This window comes from Hyla sarda, unplaced genomic scaffold, assembly GCF_029499605.1.
Source record: "Hyla sarda isolate aHylSar1 unplaced genomic scaffold, aHylSar1.hap1 scaffold_185, whole genome shotgun sequence".
Lineage (NCBI taxonomy): Eukaryota > Metazoa > Chordata > Amphibia > Anura > Hylidae > Hyla > Hyla sarda.
Window position 1 is genome coordinate 204,395 of NW_026608499.1, and position 18,324 is coordinate 222,718.

Genomic DNA, 18,324 nt, shown 5'->3' on the forward strand with positions numbered 1-18,324 from the left:
TATATATATATATATATTTCTCTGCCGAAATCACTTTTAAACCCATTTCCACCTTTTTTTCCCTTCTCTTCCTCTTACTTTTTTTTCACGTTTTTTTACGTTTTTCTCCTTTTCGCCTCTTTTCTGGGCGTATTATTCTTCTTTTTCTTCTTTTTTTTCGTCTAATGCATACCCCATCAGTGCAGCAATGCTTATTCAATACCGCCAGCAGATGGAGACACTGGGGGATAATTTTCTAAGGATTTATACTGATTTTTCCTGTCTGAATTTGTCGCACAGAAAGTTGCAGGCCAAATATGTGTGACATTTCTGCGACTTTAGCTTCTAGAGCATTTTTACAACATTATACATAGGTGCTGAATACATAAAAAGCGACTGTTCAGCGACAGACAAGTCGCATCGGCTGAAAGTAGGCCAGAATGTCAGTCCATGTTGGAGCAGGTTTAGATACAGTCTAAAGTATAGATCTCAAAGTCTGTGCACAGAATTTAGCAAGGGCCTCGCACCTTCTGATGCATCAGGTAGGTGCACAATAGCATAGCCTAACCCTCTGTACTTTGGTCTATATTGATGCGGGACATAGACAGCCAGCTGATGACCAATCCATTAGTGCAATGGATGGCTGGAAGCATTTGTCTTTGCCTTTGCAATACCACAGAAGCAATGCATGGTCAATGTACAGCAATGACACACCTGTGTGAACAGCCAGGAGACCCCCCCCCCCCCCCATGTTATGTTACATAGTTACATAGTTAGTACGGTCGAAAAAAGACATATGTCCATCAAGTTCAACCAGGGAATTAAGGGGTAGGGGTGTGGCGCGATATTGGGGAAGGGATGAGATTTTATATTTCTTCATAAGCATTAATCTTATTTTGTCAATTAGGAACATTCAGCACCCACCCGCTATCAAGGCAGCTGCCTATCATGTCATGCCCTACCTGCACAGGTGTGCTGGCTACTCAAATGATCCAATTAAGGAGGCCATTTAGTCAGCAGCAGCAGAAGTCCTGTGCCTGGACGCTCCAACAGCGGCCAGACACAAGCAGAAGCAGAAGCAGCAGAAGCAGCAGCAGCACCACCTTTTGTTTTTTGGCTGCAGCAGCAGCAAGGCCCACAGGGCTGGCTAGCTGGCTAGCCAGCAAGCAGGTAGCAATGAAAGTAGGAATCTTTCTTTTTAACCCTGTAAGGGGGTGGTGCACTGTACCCGAAGATACTGCCATATCGGGTCAATGCATAGGGCGACGGAAGCAAGCTTCGAAATCGGCCCCCGTTCTCAAAAATCCATTTAATATATGGTCCCCAGATAGGGGACGTATCAGATATTAAACTGATAAGAACAGATACTACACTTGATCTTAGCCAAAAGGCCGAGAAGCGATAACCGTGAAAGGGGCGGGCCCAACAAGGTGCCCTTCATGGGCACTATCACTGCTTGCTGTCAGGGAGGCTGCCAGACAATTTTCCATGCACACTCTGGGCTGGGGGGCAGTCAACCACCAGTACACACAGCAGAACCTAAACCCATACCATTATTGCTAAGCAGCAAGACAGGGGCCCATTGCACTCCCACGGGGCCTTTTTAAATGCAATCCATAACCCGGATTTGCCAGGAACCCTTCTTACTCCTCCTACTTGCATGTGACACTGGGCTTAGGATCTGCATAGGAAACACACACACAAGCACACACCTACCTTTGTTGCCTGCAGATGCCTCCTTGGCTGTCCCCAAACGGTATCAAACCAACACCCACGGGAAGCTGTAAGCATAGAGGACATGCCTGCACCCCATTGGACTTACCTGTGTGGGTTAAACCCGGGTTATTTGACAACCTATGGCGGTGATGGTTCTGCTCAGGCAGAGCAGTGCTGATGCTCCTCATAAAGCTGTCGCTGCTGTGAAGGTTCTAGGTGACATCACAAATCCCTATGGTTACATACACAACAAAGCTGGGTTGTTGTTGTTTACACTCTGCAAGGCCTGTGGAAGTGAGTGACATCATAGCACTGTAGTTCTGAGGGTTCTAGATGGATGCAACAATCTCCTGTTGCTTCTATGAAGGCCATAATAGACGACATCACCAAACAGCTCCATAGTCACATACACAGCAAAGGAGAGATGTTGTTTACACCTAGTGATGTCAGTGGTATTGAGTGACATCACAGCACAGTGCTAAGGCTCCTGGGCCTGGACACAGCAGCGGCTGCAATATCTCAACGGAGAATACGTTTATATATATGTGTGTGTGTGCGCGTATATATATATATATATATATATATATATATATATATATATATATATATTTCTCCGCCGAAATCACTTTTAAACCCATTTCCACCTTTTTTTCCCTTCTCTTCCTCTTACTTTTTTTTCACGTTTTTTTACGTTTTTCTCCTTTTCGCCTCTTTTCTGGGCGTATTATTCTTCTTTTTCTTCTTTTTTTTCGTCTAATGCATACCCCATCAGTGCAGCAATGCTTATTCAATACCGCCAGCAGATGGAGACACTGGGGGATAATTTTCTAAGGATTTATACTGATTTTTCCTGTCTGAATTTGTCGCACAGAAAGTTGCAGGCCAAATATGTGTGACATTTCTGCGACTTTAGCTTCTAGAGCATTTTTACAACATTATACATAGGTGCTGAATACATAAAAAGCGACTGTTCAGCGACAGACAAGTCGCATCGGCTGAAAGTAGGCCAGAATGTCAGTCCATGTTGGAGCAGGTTTAGATACAGTCTAAAGTATAGATCTCAAAGTCTGTGCACAGAATTTAGCAAGGGCCTCGCACCTTCTGATGCATCAGGTAGGTGCACAATAGCATAGCCTAACCCTCTGTACTTTGGTCTATATTGATGCGGGACATAGACAGCCAGCTGATGACCAATCCATTAGTGCAATGGATGGCTGGAAGCATTTGTCTTTGCCTTTGCAATACCACAGAAGCAATGCATGGTCAATGTACAGCAATGACACACCTGTGTGAACAGCCAGGAGACCCCCCCCCCCCCCATGTTATGTTACATAGTTACATAGTTAGTACGGTCGAAAAAAGACATATGTCCATCAAGTTCAACCAGGGAATTAAGGGGTAGGGGTGTGGCGCGATATTGGGGAAGGGATGAGATTTTATATTTCTTCATAAGCATTAATCTTATTTTGTCAATTAGGAACATTCAGCACCCACCCGCTATCAAGGCAGCTGCCTATCATGTCATGCCCTACCTGCACAGGTGTGCTGGCTACTCAAATGATCCAATTAAGGAGGCCATTTAGTCAGCAGCAGCAGAAGTCCTGTGCCTGGACGCTCCAACAGCGGCCAGACACAAGCAGAAGCAGAAGCAGCAGAAGCAGCAGCAGCACCACCTTTTGTTTTTTGGCTGCAGCAGCAGCAAGGCCCACAGGGCTGGCTAGCTGGCTAGCCAGCAAGCAGGTAGCAATGAAAGTAGGAATCTTTCTTTTTAACCCTGTAAGGGGGTGGTGCACTGTACCCGAAGATATTGCCATATCGGGTCAATGCATAGGGCGACGGAAGCAAGCTTCGAAATCGGCCCCCGTTCTCAAAAATCCATTTAATATATGGTCCCCAGATAGGGGACGTATCAGATATTAAACTGATAAGAACAGATTTTTTAAGTTAGCCCTCAGAACTCACTCAGAGTTCCAAGATCTTATTTGGAACTCAATTTTGTGTTCATCATCAGGTAACATGTTTTTATTTCTTTTCTTAAACACTAATGAAACAAAATAGAACATTTAAAAACAAAATAAGAAACAACATAAAATAGCAAAACCAAACATTACTTTCTAATTAAGCAAAACCAAATTAGAAGGTCATCCCCTTCCTCCATGCAAACACCATTAGAAAGTCTATCAGTCCTCGACTGATATTGCCATTTGCTATATCTTTCTTAACTTGAGACGCTAACCAGCCTGGAATTTTATACGTTTCAACAAAACGGTTCATGTCTGCCTTGAAAGAAAAATAGACTTTATCCCGAGCTTCTTCCTCCCGGTTCTTCAAGCCTATCTTTAGATCCATCATATCTTTGTCAAACGTTTTTCTTTCTGCTTCCGACAAATTTTCCAACAAACCACCAAGCACACCAAAATACTGCACTGGCACATACACTTCCTCCTCTCTCTTCTTCTTCTGCTCTGTAGGTCTTCTAGTTGGAACCTGCTCCACTTCTTTTTCTTTCACTTCAGCTGGTTCCTCTCTGCTTCTTTTTACAGCTTCCTTTTTCTCTGAATTTTTCTCAGACTTTTTCTTAGGACACGAGCCAAGCAGATGGCCCTCCTCACCACACAGATGGCATTTCCTTTTCTTTTGACAATTTTCCACGTCGTGACCCTCCTCTTGACACTTGAAACACCACAAAAACGTGCAATCCTCCTTTCTGTGACCGTACTGTTTACATTTGCGGCAAAAATCTTGCATGCCAGAAAAATACAGATCCCCGTTCACAGAACCAATTTTAAACCGTCCTGGGGGGATCACTAACTTGCCATCTGCCATTTTAAATTTCACATGGAACCTCCACTTGGTGGTCCATAGTCCATATTGATTAAATACCTTGCCTTTAGGCAGAACACTGTCACAGAATCGAGACAAAAAGGTAACGATATCCTCCTCCGAAGTATATGGGCTATACATCCTTATAGTCACCAATCGTTCTCTACGTGGGAAATGTGGAACTATCTCCACCCCTTCCAAAACCGGACATACCTTCTTTTGCTGCAATATGTTCCAAAATGACTCATAGTCCTCTTCAGAAGCCAGCACCACGTCGTAGTATCCACTTCTGGGAAACTCAAGCATGGATAGGATTTGCTCCCTCTTGACTTCCAGCAACTTAAACAGCACTTCTTCCACGACAAAGACAAGGCCTCTTTCCTTCTTCCGGACATCGAGCAGGGAAATACGAACTCCATTCCGAAGTCTCGCAAAAGGCGGCACGCCTTCCGAAGAAAAACCGCAATCTTCCTCCATGTCCATGATGTCCAGACACCTCCCCCACCGAAGTAGGTAGGTGGGGATCGCCTCCCGTTGTCTGGGGACTAAGCCGGCTCCCTGATAGCAGCAGGGGGGTGAAGTCCCTCCGTTAAGAAGGACGATCCCCCCAGGCAAAGGAGCCGGGTACCCCAGACACCCTCTGGCCAGACCAAGTGAGCAGAACTACACTTGATCTTAGCCAAAAGGCCGAGAAGCGATAACCGTGAAAGGGGCGGGCCCAACAAGGTGCCCTTCATGGGCACTATCACTGCTTGCTGTCAGGGAGGCTGCCAGACAATTTTCCATGCACACTCTGGGCTGGGGGGCAGTCAACCACCAGTACACACAGCAGAACCTAAACCCATACCATTATTGCTAAGCAGCAAGACAGGGGCCCATTGCACTCCCACGGGGCCTTTTTAAATGCAATCTATAACCCGGATTTGCCAGGAACCCTTCTTACTCCTCCTACTTGCATGTGACACTGGGCTTAGGATCTGCATAGGAAACACACACACAAGCACACACCTACCTTTGTTGCCTGCAGATGCCTCCTTGGCTGTCCCCAAACGGTATCAAACCAACACCCACGGGAAGCTGTAAGCATAGAGGACATGCCTGCACCCCATTGGACTTACCTGTGTGGGTTAAACCCGGGTTATTTGACAACCTATGGCGGTGATGGTTCTGCTCAGGCAGAGCAGTGCTGATGCTCCTCATAAAGCTGTCGCTGCTGTGAAGGTTCTAGGTGACATCACAAATCCCTATGGTTACATACACAACAAAGCTGGGTTGTTGTTGTTTACACTCTGCAAGGCCTGTGGAAGTGAGTGACATCATAGCACTGTAGTTCTGAGGGTTCTAGATGGATGCAACAATCTCCTGTTGCTTCTATGAAGGCCATAATAGACGACATCACCAAACAGCTCCATAGTCACATACACAGCAAAGGAGAGATGTTGTTTACACCTAGTGATGTCAGTGGTATTGAGTGACATCACAGCACAGTGCTAAGGCTCCTGGGCCTGGACACAGCAGCGGCTGCAATATCTCAACGGAGAATACGTTTATATATATGTGTGTGTGTGCGCGTATATATATATATATATATATATATATATATATATATATTTCTCCGCCGAAATCACTTTTAAACCCATTTCCACCTTTTTTTCCCTTCTCTTCCTCTTACTTTTTTTTCACGTTTTTTTACGTTTTTCTCCTTTTCGCCTCTTTTCTGGGCGTATTATTCTTCTTTTTCTTCTTTTTTTTCGTCTAATGCATACCCCATCAGTGCAGCAATGCTTATTCAATACCGCCAGCAGATGGAGACACTGGGGGATAATTTTCTAAGGATTTATACTGATTTTTCCTGTCTGAATTTGTCGCACAGAAAGTTGCAGGCCAAATATGTGTGACATTTCTGCGACTTTAGCTTCTAGAGCATTTTTACAACATTATACATAGGTGCTGAATACATAAAAAGCGACTGTTCAGCGACAGACAAGTCGCATCGGCTGAAAGTAGGCCAGAATGTCAGTCCATGTTGGAGCAGGTTTAGATACAGTCTAAAGTATAGATCTCAAAGTCTGTGCACAGAATTTAGCAAGGGCCTCGCACCTTCTGATGCATCAGGTAGGTGCACAATAGCATAGCCTAACCCTCTGTACTTTGGTCTATATTGATGCGGGACATAGACAGCCAGCTGATGACCAATCCATTAGTGCAATGGATGGCTGGAAGCATTTGTCTTTGCCTTTGCAATACCACAGAAGCAATGCATGGTCAATGTACAGCAATGACACACCTGTGTGAACAGCCAGGAGACCCCCCCCCCCCCCCCATGTTATGTTACATAGTTACATAGTTAGTACGGTCGAAAAAAGACATATGTCCATCAAGTTCAACCAGGGAATTAAGGGGTAGGGGTGTGGCGCGATATTGGGGAAGGGATGAGATTTTATATTTCTTCATAAGCATTAATCTTATTTTGTCAATTAGGAACATTCAGCACCCACCCGCTATCAAGGCAGCTGCCTATCATGTCATGCCCTACCTGCACAGGTGTGCTGGCTACTCAAATGATCCAATTAAGGAGGCCATTTAGTCAGCAGCAGCAGAAGTCCTGTGCCTGGACGCTCCAACAGCGGCCAGACACAAGCAGAAGCAGAAGCAGCAGCAGCACCACCTTTTGTTTTTTGGCTGCAGCAGCAGCAAGGCCCACAGGGCTGGCTAGCTGGCTAGCCAGCAAGCAGGTAGCAATGAAAGTAGGAATCTTTCTTTTTAACCCTGTAAGGGGGTGGTGCACTGTACCCGAAGATACTGCCATATCGGGTCAATGCATAGGGCGACGGAAGCAAGCTTCGAAATCGGCCCCCGTTCTCAAAAATCCATTTAATATATGGTCCCCAGATAGGGGACGTATCAGATATTAAACTGATAAGAACAGATTTTTTTTTTTTTTTTTATCTAAAGCCGAGGAACGTGCTTTCGATTCACCCAAAGTGCAAGAAAAAGTGCAAACGTGTTACACTAAAAAAACGTGCACAAAGGATGCGGTCTATCGCAAGCCCTTCTCCGATAGGAGAGAGGCCCCCCAACAAACCTTACCCTTCGCCTCCGGACCAAAAGGTACCTGCGAGGTTCCAGGTTCGATGTCCCTTTTCGCCGAAGCTACTAGGGGACCACAAATGCTCCCGGCATCCCCCTTGGCGTTAGCCAAGGTATCTGCCCGCAGAGCCGATTACGGTAGGTACCCTGCCAAAGCAGGAGTACCCGGGGTGTTTGCAGGGAGGTGCGGAACCTAATGGCCACACACACCTCCCCTAGACCGCCAGGAGGGACACCCAGAAGGGCTACCGCATCCTGACCAATCCTGTGAACACACAACACGCAAAAAGTGACACAGTGAGACAAAAAAGAAATAAATAAGTGAATGTGTGCAGATATACTGCCCGGACATCCGGCCGGATCTATAAAAATTTCTCTGATCCTAGCCAGAAGGCCGGGAATCAAGAGGTGAGTGCCACAAGGTGAAGAGATTATGGTGCCCGTGCTTCAACTCAGTGAGCCTATCCTCCCAGTGAGTTTCGGCACCTCGGGGTCACCACTCCCCGAGGCACAAAAGTACCTCGGCTCTAGACCCTCTCAGCCTCATGGCGAGACCCGGAGGGAACAGGTCACATCGGGGCAGCCGTCGAGCTGATTCCTCAGAACCAGCCCCGGAAAGCCCTGGTACACCTGCATCCTCCATGCAGCACCCATCCCCACCAGCCCCATACCGGCGTTACTGTCCACCGGCATGAAAAACTGATAAGAACAGATACTACACTTGATCTTAGCCAAAAGGCCGAGAAGCGATAACCGTGAAAGGGGCGGGCCCAACAAGGTGCCCTTCATGGGCACTATCACTGCTTGCTGTCAGGGAGGCTGCCAGACAATTTTCCATGCACACTCTGGGCTGGGGGGCAGTCAACCACCAGTACACACAGCAGAACCTAAACCCATACCATTATTGCTAAGCAGCAAGACAGGGGCCCATTGCACTCCCACGGGGCCTTTTTAAATGCAATCCATAACCCGGATTTGCCAGGAACCCTTCTTACTCCTCCTACTTGCATGTGACACTGGGCTTAGGATCTGCATAGGAAACACACACACAAGCACACACCTACCTTTGTTGCCTGCAGATGCCTCCTTGGCTGTCCCCAAACGGTATCAAACCAACACCCACGGGAAGCTGTAAGCATAGAGGACATGCCTGCACCCCATTGGACTTACCTGTATGGGTTAAACCCGGGTTATTTGACAACCTATGGCGGTGATGGTTCTGCTCAGGCAGAGCAGTGCTGATGCTCCTCATAAAGCTGTCGCTGCTGTGAAGGTTCTAGGTGACATCACAAATCCCTATGGTTACATACACAACAAAGCTGGGTTGTTGTTGTTTACACTCTGCAAGGCCTGTGGAAGTGAGTGACATCATAGCACTGTAGTTCTGAGGGTTCTAGATGGATGCAACAATCTCCTGTTGCTTCTATGAAGGCCATAATAGACGACATCACCAAACAGCTCCATAGTCACATACACAGCAAAGGAGAGATGTTGTTTACACCTAGTGATGTCAGTGGTATTGAGTGACATCACAGCACAGTGCTAAGGCTCCTGGGCCTGGACACAGCAGCGGCTGCAATATCTCAACGGAGAATACGTTTATATATATGTGTGTGTGTGCGCGTATATATATATATATATATATATATATATATATATATATATATTCTCCGCCGAAATCACTTTTAAACCCATTTCCACCTTTTTTTCCCTTCTCTTCCTCTTACTTTTTTTTCACGTTTTTTTACGTTTTTCTCCTTTTCGCCTCTTTTCTGGGCGTATTATTCTTCTTTTTCTTCTTTTTTTTCGTCTAATGCATACCCCATCAGTGCAGCAATGCTTATTCAATACCGCCAGCAGATGGAGACACTGGGGGATAATTTTCTAAGGATTTATACTGATTTTTCCTGTCTGAATTTGTCGCACAGAAAGTTGCAGGCCAAATATGTGTGACATTTCTGCGACTTTAGCTTCTAGAGCATTTTTACAACATTATACATAGGTGCTGAATACATAAAAAGCGACTGTTCAGCGACAGACAAGTCGCATCGGCTGAAAGTAGGCCAGAATGTCAGTCCATGTTGGAGCAGGTTTAGATACAGTCTAAAGTATAGATCTCAAAGTCTGTGCACAGAATTTAGCAAGGGCCTCGCACCTTCTGATGCATCAGGTAGGTGCACAATAGCATAGCCTAACCCTCTGTACTTTGGTCTATATTGATGCGGGACATAGACAGCCAGCTGATGACCAATCCATTAGTGCAATGGATGGCTGGAAGCATTTGTCTTTGCCTTTGCAATACCACAGAAGCAATGCATGGTCAATGTACAGCAATGACACACCTGTGTGAACAGCCAGGAGACCCCCCCCCCCCCCCCCCCATGTTATGTTACATAGTTACATAGTTAGTACGGTCGAAAAAAGACATATGTCCATCAAGTTCAACCAGGGAATTAAGGGGTAGGGGTGTGGCGCGATATTGGGGAAGGGATGAGATTTTATATTTCTTCATAAGCATTAATCTTATTTTGTCAATTAGGAACATTCAGCACCCACCCGCTATCAAGGCAGCTGCCTATCATGTCATGCCCTACCTGCACAGGTGTGCTGGCTACTCAAATGATCCAATTAAGGAGGCCATTTAGTCAGCAGCAGCAGAAGTCCTGTGCCTGGACGCTCCAACAGCGGCCAGACACAAGCAGAAGCAGAAGCAGCAGCAGCACCACCTTTTGTTTTTTGGCTGCAGCAGCAGCAAGGCCCACAGGGCTGGCTAGCTGGCTAGCCAGCAAGCAGGTAGCAATGAAAGTAGGAATCTTTCTTTTTAACCCTGTAAGGGGGTGGTGCACTGTACCCGAAGATACTGCCATATCGGGTCAATGCATAGGGCGACGGAAGCAAGCTTCGAAATCGGCCCCCGTTCTCAAAAATCCATTTAATATATGGTCCCCAGATAGGGGACGTATCAGATATTAAACTGATAAGAACAGATACTACACTTGATCTTAGCCAAAAGGCCGAGAAGCGATAACCGTGAAAGGGGCGGGCCCAACAAGGTGCCCTTCATGGGCACTATCACTGCTTGCTGTCAGGGAGGCTGCCAGACAATTTTCCATGCACACTCTGGGCTGGGGGGCAGTCAACCACCAGTACACACAGCAGAACCTAAACCCATACCATTATTGCTAAGCAGCAAGACAGGGGCCCATTGCACTCCCACGGGGCCTTTTTAAATGCAATCCATAACCCGGATTTGCCAGGAACCCTTCTTACTCCTCCTACTTGCATGTGACACTGGGCTTAGGATCTGCATAGGAAACACACACACAAGCACACACCTACCTTTGTTGCCTGCAGATGCCTCCTTGGCTGTCCCCAAACGGTATCAAACCAACACCCACGGGAAGCTGTAAGCATAGAGGACATGCCTGCACCCCATTGGACTTACCTGTGTGGGTTAAACCCGGGTTATTTGACAACCTATGGCGGTGATGGTTCTGCTCAGGCAGAGCAGTGCTGATGCTCCTCATAAAGCTGTCGCTGCTGTGAAGGTTCTAGGTGACATCACAAATCCCTATGGTTACATACACAACAAAGCTGGGTTGTTGTTGTTTACACTCTGCAAGGCCTGTGGAAGTGAGTGACATCATAGCACTGTAGTTCTGAGGGTTCTAGATGGATGCAACAATCTCCTGTTGCTTCTATGAAGGCCATAATAGACGACATCACCAAACAGCTCCATAGTCACATACACAGCAAAGGAGAGATGTTGTTTACACCTAGTGATGTCAGTGGTATTGAGTGACATCACAGCACAGTGCTAAGGCTCCTGGGCCTGGACACAGCAGCGGCTGCAATATCTCAACGGAGAATACGTTTATATATATGTGTGTGTGTGCGCGTATATATATATATATATATATATATATATATATATATTTCTCCGCCGAAATCACTTTTAAACCCATTTCCACCTTTTTTTCCCTTCTCTTCCTCTTACTTTTTTTTCACGTTTTTTTACGTTTTTCTCCTTTTCGCCTCTTTTCTGGGCGTATTATTCTTCTTTTTCTTCTTTTTTTTCGTCTAATGCATACCCCATCAGTGCAGCAATGCTTATTCAATACCGCCAGCAGATGGAGACACTGGGGGATAATTTTCTAAGGATTTATACTGATTTTTCCTGTCTGAATTTGTCACACAGAAAGTTGCAGGCCAAATATGTGTGACATTTCTGCGACTTTAGCTTCTAGAGCATTTTTACAACATTATACATAGGTGCTGAATACATAAAAAGCGACTGTTCAGCGACAGACAAGTCGCATCGGCTGAAAGTAGGCCAGAATGTCAGTCCATGTTGGAGCAGGTTTAGATACAGTCTAAAGTATAGATCTCAAAGTCTGTGCACAGAATTTAGCAAGGGCCTCGCACCTTCTGATGCATCAGGTAGGTGCACAATAGCATAGCCTAACCCTCTGTACTTTGGTCTATATTGATGCGGGACATAGACAGCCAGCTGATGACCAATCCATTAGTGCAATGGATGGCTGGAAGCATTTGTCTTTGCCTTTGCAATACCACAGAAGCAATGCATGGTCAATGTACAGCAATGACACACCTGTGTGAACAGCCAGGAGACCCCCCCCCCCCCCCATGTTATGTTACATAGTTACATAGTTAGTACGGTCGAAAAAAGACATATGTCCATCAAGTTCAACCAGGGAATTAAGGGGTAGGGGTGTGGCGCGATATTGGGGAAGGGATGAGATTTTATATTTCTTCATAAGCATTAATCTTATTTTGTCAATTAGGAACATTCAGCACCCACCCGCTATCAAGGCAGCTGCCTATCATGTCATGCCCTACCTGCACAGGTGTGCTGGCTACTCAAATGATCCAATTAAGGAGGCCATTTAGTCAGCAGCAGCAGAAGTCCTGTGCCTGGACGCTCCAACAGCGGCCAGACACAAGCAGAAGCAGAAGCAGCAGAAGCAGCAGCAGCACCACCTTTTGTTTTTTGGCTGCAGCAGCAGCAAGGCCCACAGGGCTGGCTAGCTGGCTAGCCAGCAAGCAGGTAGCAATGAAAGTAGGAATCTTTCTTTTTAACCCTGTAAGGGGGTGGTGCACTGTACCCGAAGATACTGCCATATCGGGTCAATGCATAGGGCGACGGAAGCAAGCTTCGAAATCGGCCCCCGTTCTCAAAAATCCATTTAATATATGGTCCCCAGATAGGGGACGTATCAGATATTAAACTGATAAGAACAGATACTACACTTGATCTTAGCCAAAAGGCCGAGAAGCGATAACCGTGAAAGGGGCGGGCCCAACAAGGTGCCCTTCATGGGCACTATCACTGCTTGCTGTCAGGGAGGCTGCCAGACAATTTTCCATGCACACTCTGGGCTGGGGGGCAGTCAACCACCAGTACACACAGCAGAACCTAAACCCATACCATTATTGCTAAGCAGCAAGACAGGGGCCCATTGCACTCCCACGGGGCCTTTTTAAATGCAATCCATAACCCGGATTTGCCAGGAACCCTTCTTACTCCTCCTACTTGCATGTGACACTGGGCTTAGGATCTGCATAGGAAACACACACACAAGCACACACCTACCTTTGTTGCCTGCAGATGCCTCCTTGGCTGTCCCCAAACGGTATCAAACCAACACCCACGGGAAGCTGTAAGCATAGAGGACATGCCTGCACCCCATTGGACTTACCTGTGTGGGGGTATACCCGGGTTATTTGACAACCTATGGCGGTGATGGTTCTGCTCAGGCAGAGCAGTGCTGATGCTCCTCATAAAGCTGTCGCTGCTGTGAAGGTTCTAGGTGACATCACAAATCCCTATGGTTACATACACAACAAAGCTGGGTTGTTGTTGTTTACACTCTGCAAGGCCTGTGGAAGTGAGTGACATCATAGCACTGTAGTTCTGAGGGTTCTAGATGGATGCAACAATCTCCTGTTGCTTCTATGAAGGCCATAATAGACGACATCACCAAACAGCTCCATAGTCACATACACAGCAAAGGAGAGATGTTGTTTACACCTAGTGATGTCAGTGGTATTGAGTGACATCACAGCACAGTGCTAAGGCTCCTGGGCCTGGACACAGCAGCGGCTGCAATATCTCAACGGAGAATACGTTTATATATATGTGTGTGTCACGATGCCGGCTGGCAGGTAGTGGATCCTCTGTGCCAGAGAGGGATTGGCGTGGACCGTGCTAGTGGATCGGTTCTAAGTCACTACTGGTTTTCACCAGAGCCCGCCGCAAAGCGGGATGGTCTTGCTGCGGCGGTAGTGACCAGGTCGTATCCACTAGCAACGGCTCTACCTCTCTGGCTGCTGAAGATAGGCGCGGTACAAGGGAGTAGACAGAAGCAAGGTCGGACGTAGCAGAAGGTCGGGGCAGGCAGCAAGGATCGTAGTCAGGGGCAACGGCAGGAGGTCTGGAACACAGGCTAGGAACACACTAGGAAACGCTTTCACTGGCACGATGGCAACAAGATCCGGCGAGGGAGTGAAGGGGAAGTGAGATGATATAGGGAAGTGCACAGGTGATAACACTAATTGGAACCACTGCGCCAATCAGCGGCGCAGTGGCCCTTTAAATCGCAAAGACCCGGCGCACGCGCGCCCTAGGGAGCGGGGCCGCGCGCGCCGGGACAGGACAGACGGAGAGCGAGTCAGGTACGGGAGCCGGGGTGCGCATCGCGAGCGGGCGCTACCCGCATCGCGAATCGCATCCCGGCTGGAGGCGGTATCGCAGCGCCCCGGGTCAGTGGAACTGACCGGAGCGCTGCAGTGAGAAGAGTGTAGCGAGCGCTCCGGGGAGGAGCGGGGACCCGGAGTGCTCGGCGTAACAGTACCCCCCCCCCTTGGGTCTCCCCCTCTTCTTGGGGCCTGAGAACCTGAGGACCAGACTTTTGTCCAGGATATTGTCCTCAGGTTCCCAGGACCTCTCTTCGGGACCACAACCCTCCCAATCCACTAAAAAGAAGGTTTTCCCTCTGACCTTTTTAGATGCTAAAATCTCTTTGACGGAGAAGATGTCCGAGGAGCCGGAGACAGGAGTGGGAGGAACAGATTTGGGAGAGAAACGGTTAATGATAAGTGGTTTAAGAAGAGAAACGTGAAAGGCATTAGGAATACGAAGAGAAGGAGGAAGAAGAAGTTTGTAAGAGACAGGATTAATCTGGCGCAAAATTTTGAAAGGACCAAGATAGCGTGGTCCCAACTTATAGCTAGGGACACGGAAGCGGACATATTTAGCGGAGAGCCATACCTTGTCTCCAGGGGAAAAAATGGGAGGAGCTCTTCTTTTCTTATCCGCAAATTTCTTCATGCGTGAAGAAGCCTGTAAGAGAGAATTTTGGGTCTCTCTCCATATGATGGAAAGATCACGAGAAATTTCATCCACAGCGGGCAGACCAGAGGGCAAGGGGGTAGGGAGGGGAGGAAGAGGGTGACGGCCGTACACCACGAAAAATGGGGATTTGGAGGAAGATTCAGAGACTCTGAAATTATACGAGAATTCGGCCCAAGGTAGAAGATCTGCCCAGTCATCCTGGCGGGAGGAAACAAAATGTCGTAAATAATCACCCAAGACCTGGTTAATTCTTTCTACTTGTCCATTGGATTGAGGATGATATGCAGAAGAAAAATTTTATTTAATCTTGAGTTGTTTACAGAGAGCCCTCCAGAATTTAGACACGAATTGGACGCCTCTATCCGAGACGATCTGCGTAGGCAACCCGTGAAGACGAAAAATGTGTACAAAAAATTGTTTAGCCAACTGAGGCGCTGAAGGAAGACCAGGAAGAGGGATGAAATGTGCCATTTTGGAGAATCGATCAACGACCACCCAAATAACAGTGTTGCCATGGGATGGGGGTAAGTCAGTAATAAAATCCATACCAATCAGAGACCAAGGCTGTTCGGGGACAGGCAGAGGATGAAGAAAACCAGCGGGCTTCTGGCGAGGAGTCTTATCCCGGGCACAGATAGTGCAGGCTCGCACAAAGTCCACCACATCAGTCTCTAGAGTCGGCCACCAATAGAAGCGAGAGATGAGTTGCACAGATTTCTTGATGCCCGCATGACCTGCGAGATGGGAGGAGTGACCCCATTTGAGGATTCCGAGGCGTTGGCGTGGAGAAACAAAGGTCTTTCCTGGAGGAGTTTGCCTGATGGAGGCTGGAGAAGTGGAAATCAGGCAGTCAGGAGGAATGATGTGTTGAGGAGAGAGTTCAACTTCAGAAGCATCTGAGGAACGAGAGAGAGCATCGGCCCTAATGTTCTTATCGGCAGGCCGAAAGTGAATTTCAAAATTAAATCGGGCAAAGAACAGAGACCACCTGGCCTGACGAGGATTCAGCCGTTGGGCAGACTGGAGGTAGGAGAGGTTCTTGTGATCGGTGTAAATAATAACTGGAAATCTTGATCCCTCCAGCAGATGCCTCCATTCCTCAAGTGCTAATTTAATGGCTAGAAGCTCTCGATCCCCGATGGAGTAGTTCCTCTCCGCCGGAGAGAAGGTCCTAGAAAAAAAACCACAAGTAACAGCATGCCCGGAAGAGTTTTTTTGTAGAAGGACAGCTCCAGCTCCCACTGAGGAGGCATCAACCTCCAATAGAAAGGGTTTAGATGGGTCAGGTCTGGAGAGCACGGGAGCCGAAGAAAAGGCAGACTTGAGCCATTTAAAGGCGTCTTCCGCTTGAGGAGGCCAAGACTTGGGATCGGCATTTTTTTTGGTTAAAGCCACAATAGGAGCCACAACGGTAGAAAAATGTGGAATAAATTGCCTGTAATAATTGGCGAACCCCAAAAAACGTTGGATGGCACGGAGTCCGGAGGGGCGTGGCCAATCTAAGACGGCAGAGAGTTTGTCTGGATCCATTTGTAGTCCCTGGGCAGAGACCAAGTATCCTAGGAAAGGAAGAGATTGGCATTCAAACAGACATTTCTCTATTTTGGCATAGAGTTGATTGTCACGAAGTCTCTGAAGAACCATACGGACATGCTGGCGGTGTTCTTCTAGATTGGCAGAAAAAATCAGGATATCGTCCAGATATACAACAACACAGGAGTATAGGAGATCACGAAAAATTTCATTAACAAAGTCTTGGAAGACGGCAGGGGCGTTGCACAGGCCAAAGGGCATGACCAGATACTCAAAGTGTCCATCTCTGGTGTTAAATGCCGTTTTCCATTCATCCCCCTCTCTGATGCGGATGAGATTATAAGCACCTCTTAAGTCCAGTTTGGTAAAAATGTGGGCACCTTGGAGGCGATCAAAGAGTTCAGAGATGAGGGGTAGGGGGTAGCGGTTCTTAACCGTGATTTTATTAAGACCGCGGTAGTCAATGCAAGGACGTAGAGAGCCATCTTTTTTGGACACAAAGAAAAATCCGGCTCCGGCAGGAGAGGAGGATTTACGGATAAAGCCCTTTTTTAAATTTTCCTGGACGTATTCAGACATGGCAAGAGTCTCTGGGACGGACAGAGGATAGATTCTGCCCCGGGGTGGAGTAGTGCCCGGGAGGAGGTCAATAGGACAATCATAAGGCCTGTGAGGAGGTAGAGTCTCAGCTTGTTTTTTGCAAAAAACGTCCGCAAAGTCCATATAGGCCTTAGGGAGACCGGTTACAGGAGGAACCACAGAGTCACGGCAAGGGTTACTGGGAACCGGTTTTAGGCAGTCCTTGGAACAAGAGGGCCCCCAACTCCTGATCTCCCCAGTGGACCAATCCAGGGTTGGGGAATGGAGTTGAAGCCAGGGAAGTCCAAGGAGAATTTCAGAAGTGCAATTGGGGAGGACCAAAAGTTCAATCCTCTCGTGATGAGATCCGATGCACATTAGAAGGGGCTCCGTGCGGAAACGTATGGTACAGTCCAATCTTTCATTGTTTACACAATTGATGTAGAGGGGTCTGGCGAGACTGGTCACCGGGATGTTGAACTTGTTGACGAGAGAGGCCAAAATAAAATTTCCTGCAGATCCGGAGTCCAAGAAGGCCACAGCAGAGAAGGAGAAGGCAGAGGCAGACATCCGCACAGGCACAGTAAGACGTGGAGAAGCAGAGTAGACATCAAGGACTGTCTCACCTTTGTGCGGAGTCAGCGTACGTCTTTCCAGGCGGGGAGGACGGATAGGACAATCCTTCAGGAAGTGTTCGGTACTAGCACAGTACAGGCAGAGATTCTCCATGCGGCGTCGTGTCCTCTCTTGAGGTGTCAGGCGAGACCGGTCGACCTGCATAGCCTCCACGGCGGGAGGCACAGGAACAGATTGCAGGGGACCAGAGGAGAGAGGAGCCGGGGAGAAGAAACGCCTCGTGCGAACAGAGTCCATATCCTGGCGGAGCTCCTGACGCCTTTCGGAAAAACGCATGTCAATGCGAGTGGCTAGGTGAATGAGTTCATGTAGATTAGCAGGGATTTCTCGTGCGGCCAGAACATCTTTAATGTTGCTGGATAGGCCTTTTTTAAAGGTCGCGCAGAGTGCCTCATTATTCCAGGATAATTCTGAAGCAAGAGTACGGAATTGTACGGCATACTCGCCAACGGAAGAATTACCCTGGACCAGGTTCAACAGGGCAGTCTCAGCAGAAGAGGCTCGGGCAGGTTCCTCAAAGACACTTCGAATTTCCGAGAAGAAGGAGTGTACAGAGGCAGTGACGGGGTCATTGCGGTCCCAGAGCGGTGTGG

At 47.6% G+C, this 18,324-nt stretch overlaps 6 non-coding genes across 6 annotated transcripts; all 6 read right to left on the bottom strand.

Moving 5' to 3' along the window:
* Nucleotides 1-1,191: 1,191 nt before the first annotated feature.
* On the bottom strand, nucleotides 1,192-1,382 carry LOC130314797 (U2 spliceosomal RNA). The gene has a single exon (XR_008862420.1). It is a non-coding gene; the product is annotated as a U2 spliceosomal RNA (small nuclear RNA).
* A 2,095-nt stretch (nucleotides 1,383-3,477) lies between these two features.
* Nucleotides 3,478-3,665, bottom strand: LOC130314905 (U2 spliceosomal RNA). The gene has a single exon (XR_008862514.1). It is a non-coding gene; the product is annotated as a U2 spliceosomal RNA (small nuclear RNA).
* Nucleotides 3,666-7,295: 3,630 nt separating this feature from the next.
* On the bottom strand, nucleotides 7,296-7,478 carry LOC130314908 (U2 spliceosomal RNA). Its single transcript, XR_008862517.1, has one exon. It is a non-coding gene; the product is annotated as a U2 spliceosomal RNA (small nuclear RNA).
* Nucleotides 7,479-8,171: 693 nt separating this feature from the next.
* On the bottom strand, nucleotides 8,172-8,359 carry LOC130314936 (U2 spliceosomal RNA). The gene has a single exon (XR_008862528.1). It is a non-coding gene; the product is annotated as a U2 spliceosomal RNA (small nuclear RNA).
* A 2,084-nt stretch (nucleotides 8,360-10,443) lies between these two features.
* On the bottom strand, nucleotides 10,444-10,634 carry LOC130314798 (U2 spliceosomal RNA). Its single transcript, XR_008862421.1, has one exon. It is a non-coding gene; the product is annotated as a U2 spliceosomal RNA (small nuclear RNA).
* A 2,084-nt stretch (nucleotides 10,635-12,718) lies between these two features.
* Nucleotides 12,719-12,909, bottom strand: LOC130314800 (U2 spliceosomal RNA). The gene has a single exon (XR_008862422.1). It is a non-coding gene; the product is annotated as a U2 spliceosomal RNA (small nuclear RNA).
* Nucleotides 12,910-18,324: the final 5,415 nt, after the last annotated feature.